Here is a 13,768-nt window from a genome sequence, read left to right as displayed (position 1 = left end):
TCTGCATCCTCCATTATCTGTCTGTTACACTTAGACAGCTTAGTAAGTGGCCATGCTATGTTCACGCTCAGTGCATCACCCATCACAGAAATGTCTTCACTTGGTGGTCTCCATAATGAAGCCTCTTTGTTAATGACTTTTACAATATTCACCATTGCAGCATTCGGACCCAAAGGAATTTTATTCACCAACTGTTTAGGGTCTTTTGAAATCATATGTGCCTCAGCAATTATTTCACCACCCAAAATCCAATCAGCAAGCTGGACTCTATCTTCCTAAAAAATTCATGCAAAAACATAATTCATGTGTCACCTAACCAATAAGCATTTATATATTACCATAACAATGTAAACTATATCATAGGAACTTTACCGAGGCATCAGCTCCCTTGTTTCCAGTTGAGGAGTCCATACTGTCCACAATTAGCTTATCAAATGGCCATGCTATCTTGGTTCCCACAGTCTGGCCAAGCTTGTCGACAGTTGTTGTAGGCCTCCATAGTGATGCATTTTTATCTGATACAAAGGTCACAAGTACAGCTGACCCATTAGGACCCATTTTTATCTGATCCATTAGGTCACAAGTACAGCTGACCCATTAGGAACAATTGGCATATCTGAACTTAGACAATCTCTTGCAGAACTTCTTCTTTTTCGTCTTGGAAAACCACTAAACAACAGGTGGTTAGTACTGTCTCTTCCCACGTACTTGTGGATGTAATGCTTCCCGAATACCCATATCTTCCAAATCTTGTCGTGCCTTTAAGCCATCTTTAGATTTAGCACTATGCATTAGAAGGGACAACATGGCATCAGACACGTTTTTCTCAACGTGCATTACATCGATGTTGTGGCGAACAGGCATATCCTAATACATGGAAACGAAGATATAAGTTAGAAAATGGTAAAGAACTAAACATATTCTATAGTTTTATTTAAATTTTATATATAAAATATGCTAACCTTCCAGTATTCAAGATCGAATAAAATAGACCGCTTCTTCCACCTCCATTGGTAACTGTCTTCATTATATTCTTCTTCTGAAATTTCATCATCTTCACACAAATCAGACCTCTTTCTTTTACTTTTTTTTATCTAAAGCTCGACCAAAATCATTCTTAAAGTCTTTCAAATGCTCAAATATCTCAGCCCCTGTTTGAATTCTACATGCAGTCCTTTGTTCTACCGTGTTGTCAAACCAACTCCGTCTGCGTCTGTAAGGATGCCCAGTTCTGAGTCTTATCCTATTGCCCAAGTAGACATATTTTCTACTAAACTTAAGCCACCTAAAAAGATTATCCTTACCACAAACATTACATGCTTGTTTACCTCTAACTTTACATCCTGCCAAAGTCCCCAAAGCAGGATAGTCACTGATTGTCCACAGTAAAATAGCTCTCAGATTAAAAGTTTCCTTTGAGAAGGCATCATAAACATCCACACCTTCATTCCACAAATCCTGTAAATCTTCTATCAACGGTTGAAGATACACGTCGATGTTGTTGCTCGGTGCAGTTGGTCCAGGTATCAACAGAGTCAACATTATATTGTCAGCCTTCATACACAATGTAGGTGCCATGTTATAATTCACAAGAAACACTGGCCATGTACTATACTTGGTGTTTTGAATCGAAAAAGGATTCATCCCATCAGTACACAAACCAAGTCGAAGATTTCTCGGGTCAGACGCAAACTGTGGCCATTTAGCATTAACCTGAGCCCAAGTTATCGAATCCACCGGGTGCCGCATCATTCCATCTTCTGAAGCATTACTGAAATGCCAACGTAGATCCTCTGTCATCCTTTTCGATCTATACATCCTTCTGAATCTGTCCTTTATTGAGAAATATTTAATAACTTTAGCTGGAATCCCTTTCTTTTCCTCTTTTGTCTGCTTATCCATCTCCCATCTTGAAGCACTACATCTAGGGCAGCTTGTCATATCCTTGTACTGCTTCCGGTAAAGAATGCAATCGTTCTTGCATGCGTGAATGTTCTCATATCCAAAACCAAATACCTTCAAGAACTTCTTCATCGCATCTGTTGATGTTGGAAGGACATTATCTCCAGGTAGCATGTCGTGAACTATCTTTAGAAGCTGATCGAAGTAGTTTTCTGACATCCCACTCTTAACTTTAATCTGGTACAACCCCATGATAGCAGACACTTTAGTGTACTTAGAACAGCTGGAGTAGAGTGGAGTCTCAGCATCTTTCAACTTTTTCATAAATTCTGAATCTTCTTCATGATGATCTACATTGTCACTCTGATCTGCATTGTCATTCTGGGCCTGTGTATTGTCATCACCATCAAAGAAAGCAGCTCTAAACAACTCATAAGCTTCAAATTCTGAAATTGGATCATCACCTCTTGTTAAATCCCTTATCTCCCCGTGATTACTCCAACATCTACTCTTCTTGTATATCAAGTCCATACCCCTACTAATCAGATGATCTACTATCGTGGCTAATGGTTGATGGCACAGATTCCGGCAGTCAGTACATGGACAAAACATATTTGGAGGATCTCCCATTCTCCTTGCTGACCCATAAACAAAATCAGTTGCTCCTTTCTCATACTCGAGACTATTCCTATAAGGTAAAAAATACTTTCAAGTTCAATAAACAGTCATAAAAAACTCAGTTGTAACTTAAGAAATTATTAGTAATAACAATATAAAACCATACCTTGGAATCCAAACCCAAGACTTGTCCATGTTACACAGCTCCATGGTCAAACGATTACATACATTTGTGACAAGCGATTCTTATATTAGACAGATTCAAACTCAATTAAACCAACAGAGATACATACTATAGAATATGACAAACTCAGTGAAACAAAAGAGATACATATAAAACTGCAATTACCTATAGATAACTAGGATTTTGTAAAGAAGAAGCTGCGAAATGAGAACCTGCAAAAGGAGAATCGATTATAGTCAGAATCTTGTAACCTTAAGAACTGAAACCTTAAAAACTTAAACCAATTGAAACCATCAAGTTCTTGTAAAAAATAGTCGATTATAGTCACAATCGATTATAGTCAGACAAAACAAATTGAAACCTTAAGAAATCGAAACAGACACATCTTGAAACCCAAAACCGAACCCTAAACCCTAAATAATTGACAAATTTGTCGAAAAGAAAACCAAATTAGAACATCTCGAAACCCAAAATCGAAACAGAAACCCTAAATAATTGACAAATTTGTCAAAAAGAAAACCGAATTAGAACATCTCGGAACCAAAAATCGAAACAGAAACCCTAAATATATAATTGACAAATTTGTCAAAAAGAAAACCAATTTAGAACATCTCGAAACCCAAAATTGATTACCCAACATTCAATCGAAATCTGTACCTTCGATTTTCTGAGAGAGATAAGAGATTTCAGAGAGAGATAATCAACGGAATGTGTCTGAAGATTTTGACAAGAATCTAAGAATTTGAGAGATAATCAACGGAAAAAATTGAAGAACCCTAGTTCGTGAACTTGTGAGAGAGAAGCAAAGGAAAGAAACTGATATGTCGACTAAGGTAAAACGACAAAGCATAAGAGGAAAAATGAAAATATTGGGCGAAATTTTTTTACTTAGCCGAGAAACGAAATTTTTTTGGTCCGCCTAAACTAATATACAGAGTTTTAAACCTCGTATTGCTATCTAAACATACGCTTCTAAAAACTGTAACTACTAAAAACATAATATAGCGTTTAAAAATTAACCAAACGCTATCGAATATATGCCGTTATGTTAACTATAGCAGAAATGAAATAAACGCTATCTTCATATGCTATCTTTAATACATTTTCTTGTAGTGTTTAAAGCATAGAATAGAGGAAAGCTCAAAGTATTTTTTTACTTAGTGTACTATAAAATCATTTGTTATGCTATCACAATTGTATAAACCTAAAACATACCAATCGAGTAAACAAAGAATTCGATCAAAAGCTTTTGTCTAAGTCCTATTTTCTTGCCAGCGTGCATTGGTTAGATCCAATATTCAAAAAAGAGTAAAGGTCACAACGCTATAAAAACCCAACATATGGGAGAAAATTCTGACCTACCGGATTCGAACCAGTGACCTAAGGATATTCTGCTTCAACTACAGTCCTCCGCTCTACCAACTGAGCTAAGGTCGGATTGTATTATACTTGATTCGTGTGTACTTTTCTAAATAATCTATGAACACAAAGATTTTGATAAGTTTAGAATACACGAAATGAAAAAGGCTTTAGCCCATAAGATCCGACCTACCGGATTCGAACCAATGACCTAAGGATAATCTGCGTCTACTACAGTCCTCCGCTCTACCAACTGAGCTAAGGTCGGTTTTTATTATAAGATTATGCGCATGTAGATGATTCGACATAGTACTTCTAATGGATTTGGAAAGTATGTAGAGGAGTAGTAGAAAAAGGTGAGTTAATTAGTATATTTAACGTTGTCATGTTGTGTTGCATTTTTATATCACAATTATATTTTACATTTAAATTACATGACGGAAAACCATTAAAAGCTCTATAACCTAACAATACACAATTTTAGAACTTACACGCACAATAAATGAAAACGTGAACGGCAGGATTCGAACCTGCGCGGGCAAAGCCCACATGATTTCTAGTCATGCCCGATAACCACTCCGGCACGTCCACTCTTATACAAAAATAGACCTATCCATATACTATTCTCTTTCATAAATGCTGGGGTACAGTGAGAATTGTGGATAAGTCTAAGCATGACTCACTCTATTTATAATATAGATAAGAATATGAAAACCACAACGCTTGTTCGGCTCTCTTTATGTTTCAAGAATCATAATACATTTTCTGAATTCGAAAACAATTTTTTTGAAGAGTTCCTTTGTTGATGTATTTTACATCTACTTATCTATCTGCATGTAATACGTAGATGTGGGCTATGATTGTTTATATTATTGGAAAAGTAAGGCATACAAATCGTGGAAGAAAGTGGCAAGGGTTCTTCACTACGCTTGTAGGAACGTTGACGATTCGTAAGCACTAGCCACGAGCCTTTAAATATAATTGTTCATATACAACTTTAATTTGATCTTTCAAAAACACTATGATCGTATGGGTTTTTAAAGCATAGAATAGAGGAAAGCTCAAAGTATTTTTTTACTTAGTGTACTATAAAATCAATTCTTATGCTATCACAATTGTATAAACCTAAAACATACCAATCGAGTAAAAAAAGAATTCGATCAAAAGCTTTTGTTTAAGTCCTATATTCTTGCCAGCATGCATTGGTTATATCCAATATTCAAAAAAGAGTAAAGGTCACAACGCTATAAAAACCTAACATATAGGAGAAAATTCCGACCTGCCGGATTCGAACCAGTGACCTAAGGATATTCTGCTTCAACTACAGTCCTCCGCTCTCCCAACTGAGCTAAGGTCGGATTGTATTATACTTGATGCATGTGCACTTTTCTAAATAATCTATGAACACAAAGATTGTGATAAGTTTAGAATACACGAAATGAAAAAGGCTTTAGCCCATAAGATCCGAGCTACCGTATTCGAACCAGTGACCTAAGGATATTCTGCTTCTACTACAGTCCTCCGCTCTCCCAACTGAGCTAAGGTCGGATTGTATTATACTTGATGCATGTGCACTTTTCTAAATAATCTATGAACACAAAGATTGTGATAAGTTTAGAATACACGAAATGAAAAAGGCTTTAGCCCATAAGATCCGAGCTACCGTATTCGAACCAGTGACCTAAGGATATTCTGCTTCTACTACAGTCCTCCGCTCTCCCAACTGAGCTAAGGTCGGATTGTATTATACTTGATGCATGTGCACTTTTCTAAATAATCTATGAACACAAAGATTGTGATAAGTTTAGAATACACGAAATGAAAAAGGCTTTAGCCCATAAGATCCGAGCTACCGTATTCGAACCAGTGACCTAAGGATATTCTGCTTCTACTACAGTCCTCCGCTCTCCCAACTGAGCTAAGGTCGGATTGTATTATACTTGATGCATGTGCACTTTTCTAAATAATCTATGAACACAAAGATTGTGATAAGTTTAGAATACACGAAATGAAAAAGGCTTTAGCCCATAAGATCCGAGCTACCGTATTCGAACCAGTGACCTAAGGATATTCTGCTTCTACTACAGTCCTCCGCTCTCCCAACTGAGCTAAGGTCGGATTGTATTATACTTGATGCATGTGCACTTTTCTAAATAATCTATGAACACAAAGATTGTGATAAGTTTAGAATACACGAAATGAAAAAGGCTTTAGCCCATAAGATCCGAGCTACCGTATTCGAACCAGTGACCTAAGGATATTCTGCTTCTACTACAGTCCTCCGCTCTCCCAACTGAGCTAAGGTCGGATTGTATTATACTTGATGCATGTGCACTTTTCTAAATAATCTATGAACACAAAGATTGTGATAAGTTTAGAATACACGAAATGAAAAAGGCTTTAGCCCATAAGATCCGAGCTACCGTATTCGAACCAGTGACCTAAGGATATTCTGCTTCTACTACAGTCCTCCGCTCTCCCAACTGAGCTAAGGTCGGATTGTATTATACTTGATGCATGTGCACTTTTCTAAATAATCTATGAACACAAAGATTGTGATAAGTTTAGAATACACGAAATGAAAAAGGCTTTAGCCCATAAGATCCGAGCTACCGTATTCGAACCAGTGACCTAAGGATATTCTGCTTCTACTACAGTCCTCCGCTCTCCCAACTGAGCTAAGGTCGGATTGTATTATACTTGATGCATGTGCACTTTTCTAAATAATCTATGAACACAAAGATTGTGATAAGTTTAGAATACACGAAATGAAAAAGGCTTTAGCCCATAAGATCCGAGCTACCGTATTCGAACCAGTGACCTAAGGATATTCTGCTTCTACTACAGTCCTCCGCTCTCCCAACTGAGCTAAGGTCGGATTGTATTATACTTGATGCATGTGCACTTTTCTAAATAATCTATGAACACAAAGATTGTGATAAGTTTAGAATACACGAAATGAAAAAGGCTTTAGCCCATAAGATCCGAGCTACCGTATTCGAACCAGTGACCTAAGGATATTCTGCTTCTACTACAGTCCTCCGCTCTCCCAACTGAGCTAAGGTCGGATTGTATTATACTTGATGCATGTGCACTTTTCTAAATAATCTATGAACACAAAGATTGTGATAAGTTTAGAATACACGAAATGAAAAAGGCTTTAGCCCATAAGATCCGAGCTACCGTATTCGAACCAGTGACCTAAGGATATTCTGCTTCTACTACAGTCCTCCGCTCTCCCAACTGAGCTAAGGTCGGATTGTATTATACTTGATGCATGTGCACTTTTCTAAATAATCTATGAACACAAAGATTGTGATAAGTTTAGAATACACGAAATGAAAAAGGCTTTAGCCCATAAGATCCGAGCTACCGTATTCGAACCAGTGACCTAAGGATATTCTGCTTCTACTACAGTCCTCCGCTCTCCCAACTGAGCTAAGGTCGGATTGTATTATACTTGATGCATGTGCACTTTTCTAAATAATCTATGAACACAAAGATTGTGATAAGTTTAGAATACACGAAATGAAAAAGGCTTTAGCCCATAAGATCCGAGCTACCGTATTCGAACCAGTGACCTAAGGATATTCTGCTTCTACTACAGTCCTCCGCTCTCCCAACTGAGCTAAGGTCGGATTGTATTATACTTGATGCATGTGCACTTTTCTAAATAATCTATGAACACAAAGATTGTGATAAGTTTAGAATACACGAAATGAAAAAGGCTTTAGCCCATAAGATCCGAGCTACCGTATTCGAACCAGTGACCTAAGGATATTCTGCTTCTACTACAGTCCTCCGCTCTCCCAACTGAGCTAAGGTCGGATTGTATTATACTTGATGCATGTGCACTTTTCTAAATAATCTATGAACACAAAGATTGTGATAAGTTTAGAATACACGAAATGAAAAAGGCTTTAGCCCATAAGATCCGAGCTACCGTATTCGAACCAGTGACCTAAGGATATTCTGCTTCTACTACAGTCCTCCGCTCTCCCAACTGAGCTAAGGTCGGATTGTAATATATGGGAGAAAATTCCGACCTACCGGATTCGAACCAGTGACCTAAGGATATTCTGCTTCTACTACAGTCCTCCGCTCTACCAACTGAGCTAAGGTCGGATTGTATCATACTTGATGCATGTGCACTTTTCTAAATAATCTATGAACACAAAGATTTGCATAAGTTTAGAATACACGAAATGAAAAAGGCTTTAGCCCATAAGATCCGAGCTACCGTATTCGAACCAGTGACCTAAGGATAATTTGCGTCTACTACAGTCCTCCGCTCAACCAACTGAGCTAAGGTCGGTTTTTATTATAAGAATATGCGCATGTAGATGATTCGACATAGTACTTCTAATCGATTTTAAAAGTATGTAAAAGAGTAGTAGAAAAAAGGTGAGTTAATAAGTATATTTAATGTTGTCATGTTGTGTTGCATTTTCATATCACAATTATATTTTACATAAAAAGTACATGACGGAATCCCATTAAAAGCTCTATAACCCAACAATACACAATTTTAAAACTTACACGCACAATAAATGAAAACGTGAACGGCAGGATTCGAACCTGCGCGGGCAAAGCCCACATGATTTCTAGTCATTCCGGATAACCACACCGGCACGTCCACTCTTATACAAAAATAGACCTATCCATATACTATTCTCTTTCATAAATGCTGGTGTTCAGTTAGAATTGTTGATTAGTCTAAGCATGACTCACTCGATTTATAATCTAGATAAAAATATGAAAACCACAACGCTTGTTCGGCTCTCTTTATGTTTCAAGAATCATAATACATTTTCTGAATTCGAAAACAATTTTTTTGAAGAGCTCCCTTGTTGATGTATTTTACATCTACTTATCTATCTGCATGTAATACGTAGATGTGGGCTATGATTGTTTATATTATTGGAAAATTAGGGCATACAAATCGTGGAAGAAAGTGGCAAGGGTTCTTCACTACGCTTGTAGGAACATTGACGATTCGTAAGCACTAGCCACGAGCCTTTAAATATAATTGTTCATATACAACTTTAATTTGATCTTTCAAAAACACTATGATCATATGGGTTTTTAAAGCATAGAATAGAGGAAAGCTCAAAGTATTTTTTTACTTAGTGTACTATAAAATCATTTCTTATGCTATCACAATTGTATAAACCTAAAACATACTAATCAAGTGAAAAAAGAATTCGATCAAAAGCTTTTGTTTAATTCCTATTTTCTTGCCAGCGTGCTTTGGTTAGATCCAATATTCAAAAAAGAGTAAAGGTCACAACGCTATAAAAACCCAACATATAGGAGAAAATTCCGACCTACCGGATTCGAACGAGTGACCTAAGGATATTCTGTTTCAACTACAGTCCTCCGCTCTACCAACTGAGCTAAGGTCGGATTGTAATATACTTGATGCATGTGCAGTTTTCTAAATAATCTATGAACACAAAGATTTGCATAAGTTTAGAATACACAAAATGAAAAAGGCTTTAGCCCATAAGTTCCGACCTACCGGATTCGAACAAGTGACTTAAGGATAGTCTGCGTCTACTACAGTCCTCCGCTCTACCAACTGAGCTAAGGTCGGATTGTAATATACTTGATGCATGTGCAGTTTTCTAAATAATCTATGAACACAAAGATTTGCATAAGTTTAGAATACACAAAATGAAAAAGGCTTTAGCCCATAAGTTCCGACCTACCGGATTCGAACAAGTGACTTAAGGATAGTCTGCGTCTACTACAGTCCTCCGCTCTACCAACTGAGCTAAGGTCGGTTTTTATTATAAGATTATGCGCATGCAGAGGATTCGGCATAGTACTTCTAATCTATTTTAAAAGTATGTAAAAGAGTAGTAGAAAAAAGTTGAGTTAATTAGTATATTTAACGTTGTCATGTTGTGTTGCACTTTTATATCACAATTGTATTTTACATAAAAATTACATGACGGAAAACCATTAAAATCTCTATAACCCAACAATACACAGTTTTAGAACTTACACGCACAATAACTGAACGGTAGGATTCGAACCTGCGCGGGCAATGCCCACATGATTTCTAGTCATGCCCGATAACCACTCCGGCACGTCCACTCTTATACAAAAATAGACCTATCCGTATACTATTCTTTTCATAAATGCTGGTGTTCAATGAGAATTGTGGATTAGTCTAAGTATGACTCCACTACAAGAAAACACGGTTTTTCCGACTACAATCGGCGACTAAATGCATAGTCTTTAAATTTAGAGAGTATGTTGCGACTACTTAGCGACGAATCTTATATAGTCGTGTATTAGTCGCTAATTTGCAACAAAAATATTGAGTCGCTAAATTAGTCGCTAAATGGCGACAAAAAAGCGACGAAGTAAGGAAGTTGTGAAAGTTGTCGCAAAATAGTCGCTAATTAGAACCTAATTGTGTAGTTGCTTTTGTTGTCGTAAATTAGGTGACTATTTTACGACAATATTTTGGGACAATATTTTGCGACACGCCGCAAATGTCGCAAAATAGTCGCTAAAAATTGGTTTAAAACGTTTTTAGCATTGCGGAGTAGGTGTACCTGTATTTTGTGACTACGTGATATAGTCACTTTTTAGTAGCTAAATATGCCTTATAAACTGAGCTCACCATTCGTTTTTCTCACTCACAGAAACACAAAGCAACAAAAAAAAAAACGAGATCATAGATATTTAAAATAATATCTGGAAGTTACAATTATAGTAATTTCCGAGAGTGGATGTACAAGAGGATCGATGAGGTGTTGGGAAATTTTAAAGAAGAGTTCAGAGCCGGGAAGGAGCAGTTCATCCAATTTTCAAATAGCCAGCCTTTTGCACAAGAAAACGGGGTAAGTTTTTTTGCCCTTGTAGTAGGTGTAAAAACGGGAAGCGTTTTCTAGGAACTAGAATTTGGAATCATCTTTTTAGTTATGGGTTTATGCCAGATTATTATGTTTGGTATAAGCATGGGGAAGAAATTAATATGGATATAGGAACGAGTACTGTTGATCCGACATTTATTAGTGGGAGTGAGGAAGTGGGTAATGTAGTAGAAGATAGATATGTGGATATGGTGAATGATGCATTTCCTTCTAATGTGGGTTTTGATGATAACTATCAATGGGATGGGGGTTATCAGAGTGTAGAAGAACCAGTACTTAACCATTCAAAAAAAATTTATGACTTGTTAGAAAGTGCAAAAACTCCAATATATGATGGTTGTCGTGAAGGTCAGTCACAATAATCTTTAGCTGCTAGAGTTATGCAAAATAAGGCAGATTATAATATGAGTGAAAAGTTAGTGGATTCAGTATGTGAAATGTTGAGTGATTATTTACCAGAAGGAAACCAGGCTATGGGTTCTCATTACGAGACAGAGAAATTGATGCGCAATTTAGGACTCCCATATCATACAATTGATGTTTGTATAAACAATTGTATGTTATTTTGTAAAGATGACAAAAAGGAAGAAAAATGTTTGTTTTGTGATGCACCAAGATGGAAGCCTAAGAATGACCGACGCAGAACGAAAGTACCATATAGTCGTATGTGGTACTTACCTATTGGTGATAGACTGAAGAGAATGTATCAGAGTCACAAGACTGCAGCAGCAATGCGATGGCATGCCGAGCACCAAGCAAAGGTGGGAGAAATTAGTCATATGTCTGATGCAGCGGAGTGGAAGTATTTTCAAGAACAAAATCCTCAATTTGCTGAAGAACCCCGTAACGTGTATTTGGGATTGTGTACTGATGGGTTCAATCCATTTGNCTGATGGGTTCAATCTATTTGGGATGTCTCGTCACCATTCATTATAGCCAGTGATATTGAAGCCACATAATCTACCCCCTGGTATGTGCATGGATGCTGAGTTCTTGTTTCTTACAATTCTGAATTTTGGTCCAAACCATCCGCGAGCAAGTCTTGATGTCTTTCTCCAACCTCTTATTGATGAGTTAAAAGAGTTGTGGTCTACTGGAGTCGATGCATACGATGTGTCCTTGGGCCAAAATTTCAACCTAAAATTAGTGCTGATGTGGATGATAAGCGACTTTCCTCCGTATGGCATATTATCTGGATGGACAACACATGGTAAATTGTCTTGTCCAGTTTGCATGGGCGATATAACGTCTTTTTATCTACCAAATGGAAGGAAGACATGATGGTTTGATTGCCATCGGAGATTTCTTTCTCCTGATCATCCTCTGAGGAGGAATAAAAAAGACTTCCTAAAGGGAAAAGACGCTATAAGAGAGTATCCACCAAAGTCCTTGACCGGTGAGCAAGTTTATTTTGAGCGGTTGAACCCTGTAAATCCTCCAAGAACCAAGGACGTCGGTGGAAATGGTCATGAAAGGAAGATGCATGGATATGGAAAGCACCATAACTGGCACAAGGAAAGCATTTTATGGTCGCTACCGTATTGGAAGGACCTTAATCTCCGACATAATATTGATGTGATGCATACAGAGAATAATTTTTTGGACAATATCATGTACACTCTTATACGTGTGAAATGTAAATCAAAAGATTCCGTCATGTCAAGGTTAGATATAGAAAAGTTATGTTCTCGGCCACACTTACATCTTGACAGTAGGGGTAAAGCACCTTTCCCGCCCTATACATTGACAGACGAAGCCAGAACAAGCTTATTGGAATGTGTGAAATACTCTGTTAAATTCCCATATGGCTATTCAGCAGACTTAGCTAGTTGTGTTGATATGGAAAATGGAAAATTTTCAGGCATGAAGAGCCATGACTGCCATGTTTTCATGGAGCGGTTACTTCCATTTATCTTTGCAGAACTCCTTGACCGGAATGTCCACCTTGCGTTATCAGGTATATTAATTAATTATTTAAAGTTCTATATATATATATATATATATATATGAAAGTGAGTCATTGTGTTTCCGTAATTAATGTGATGAATTTTGAATAAATATAATATTTTAGGGGTTGGAGCATTTTTCCGGGACTTATGCTCGAGAACTTTGCAAACAAATCGACTTCAAATTTTAAAACAGAACATTGTTTTAATCCTCTGCAATTTGGAAAAGATATTTCCACCATCCTTTTTTGATGTGTTGGAGCACCTGCCTATACATCTTCCCTACGAAGCTGAATTGGGAGGCCCTGTCTAATATAGGTGGATGTATCCTTTTGAAAGGTTTTTCAAAAAATTGAAAGGAAAAGCAAAGAACAAAGATATGCAGCAGGATCAATTGTTAAATCATATATCAAAGACGGGATAGCTTATTTCTCTAAGAACTACTTTGCTGCGAACATACGAACAAAATCAAGGTGAGTAATTAAGAGTAAATATTTTTAATGTGATATTTAATTTAATAGTCATAATAATTACTTTTTAATTTTATGGTCAGATTAACAAGATTTGATAAAGGTGAAGCGTTTGAATATCATGTCCCTGGAGTACCCTCTATATTTACTCAAGTTGGCCGTCCTAGTGGAGAAATGAATGAAATATGGCTTTCAGGTGATGACTATCGTTCCGCACACGCATATGTTTTACGGAATTGTGACTATTTTTAACCAATTGAGAGGTATATAATTAGTTATATGTCACAAATTAGTTACATTTTAAGATATCTAATTCCACCATATTTTCTCATATACATTTGTGGTGATCTGGTCTTTCTATATTTAGTATGTTCGAGGATTATATTTCGGCAAAATATC

At 36.9% G+C, this 13,768-nt stretch overlaps 4 non-coding genes across 4 annotated transcripts; all 4 read right to left on the bottom strand.

The window, feature by feature from the left end:
• TRNAS-AGA lies at nucleotides 4,573-4,654 on the bottom strand. Its single transcript has one exon. It is a non-coding gene; the product is annotated as a tRNA-Ser (tRNA).
• On the bottom strand, nucleotides 8,104-8,188 carry TRNAY-GUA. Its single transcript is given in 2 exon segments — nucleotides 8,104-8,139; nucleotides 8,152-8,188. It is a non-coding gene; the product is annotated as a tRNA-Tyr (tRNA).
• On the bottom strand, nucleotides 8,621-8,702 carry TRNAS-AGA. The gene has a single exon. It is a non-coding gene; the product is annotated as a tRNA-Ser (tRNA).
• Nucleotides 10,084-10,165, bottom strand: TRNAS-AGA. The gene has a single exon. It is a non-coding gene; the product is annotated as a tRNA-Ser (tRNA).

This window comes from Camelina sativa, chromosome 7 (assembly GCF_000633955.1).
Source record: "Camelina sativa cultivar DH55 chromosome 7, Cs, whole genome shotgun sequence".
In the NCBI taxonomy this organism is placed as follows: Eukaryota; Viridiplantae; Streptophyta; class Magnoliopsida; order Brassicales; family Brassicaceae; genus Camelina; species Camelina sativa.
Note: the sequence above shows the minus strand (reverse complement) of the source record. Positions and strands in the feature narration are given on the sequence as shown.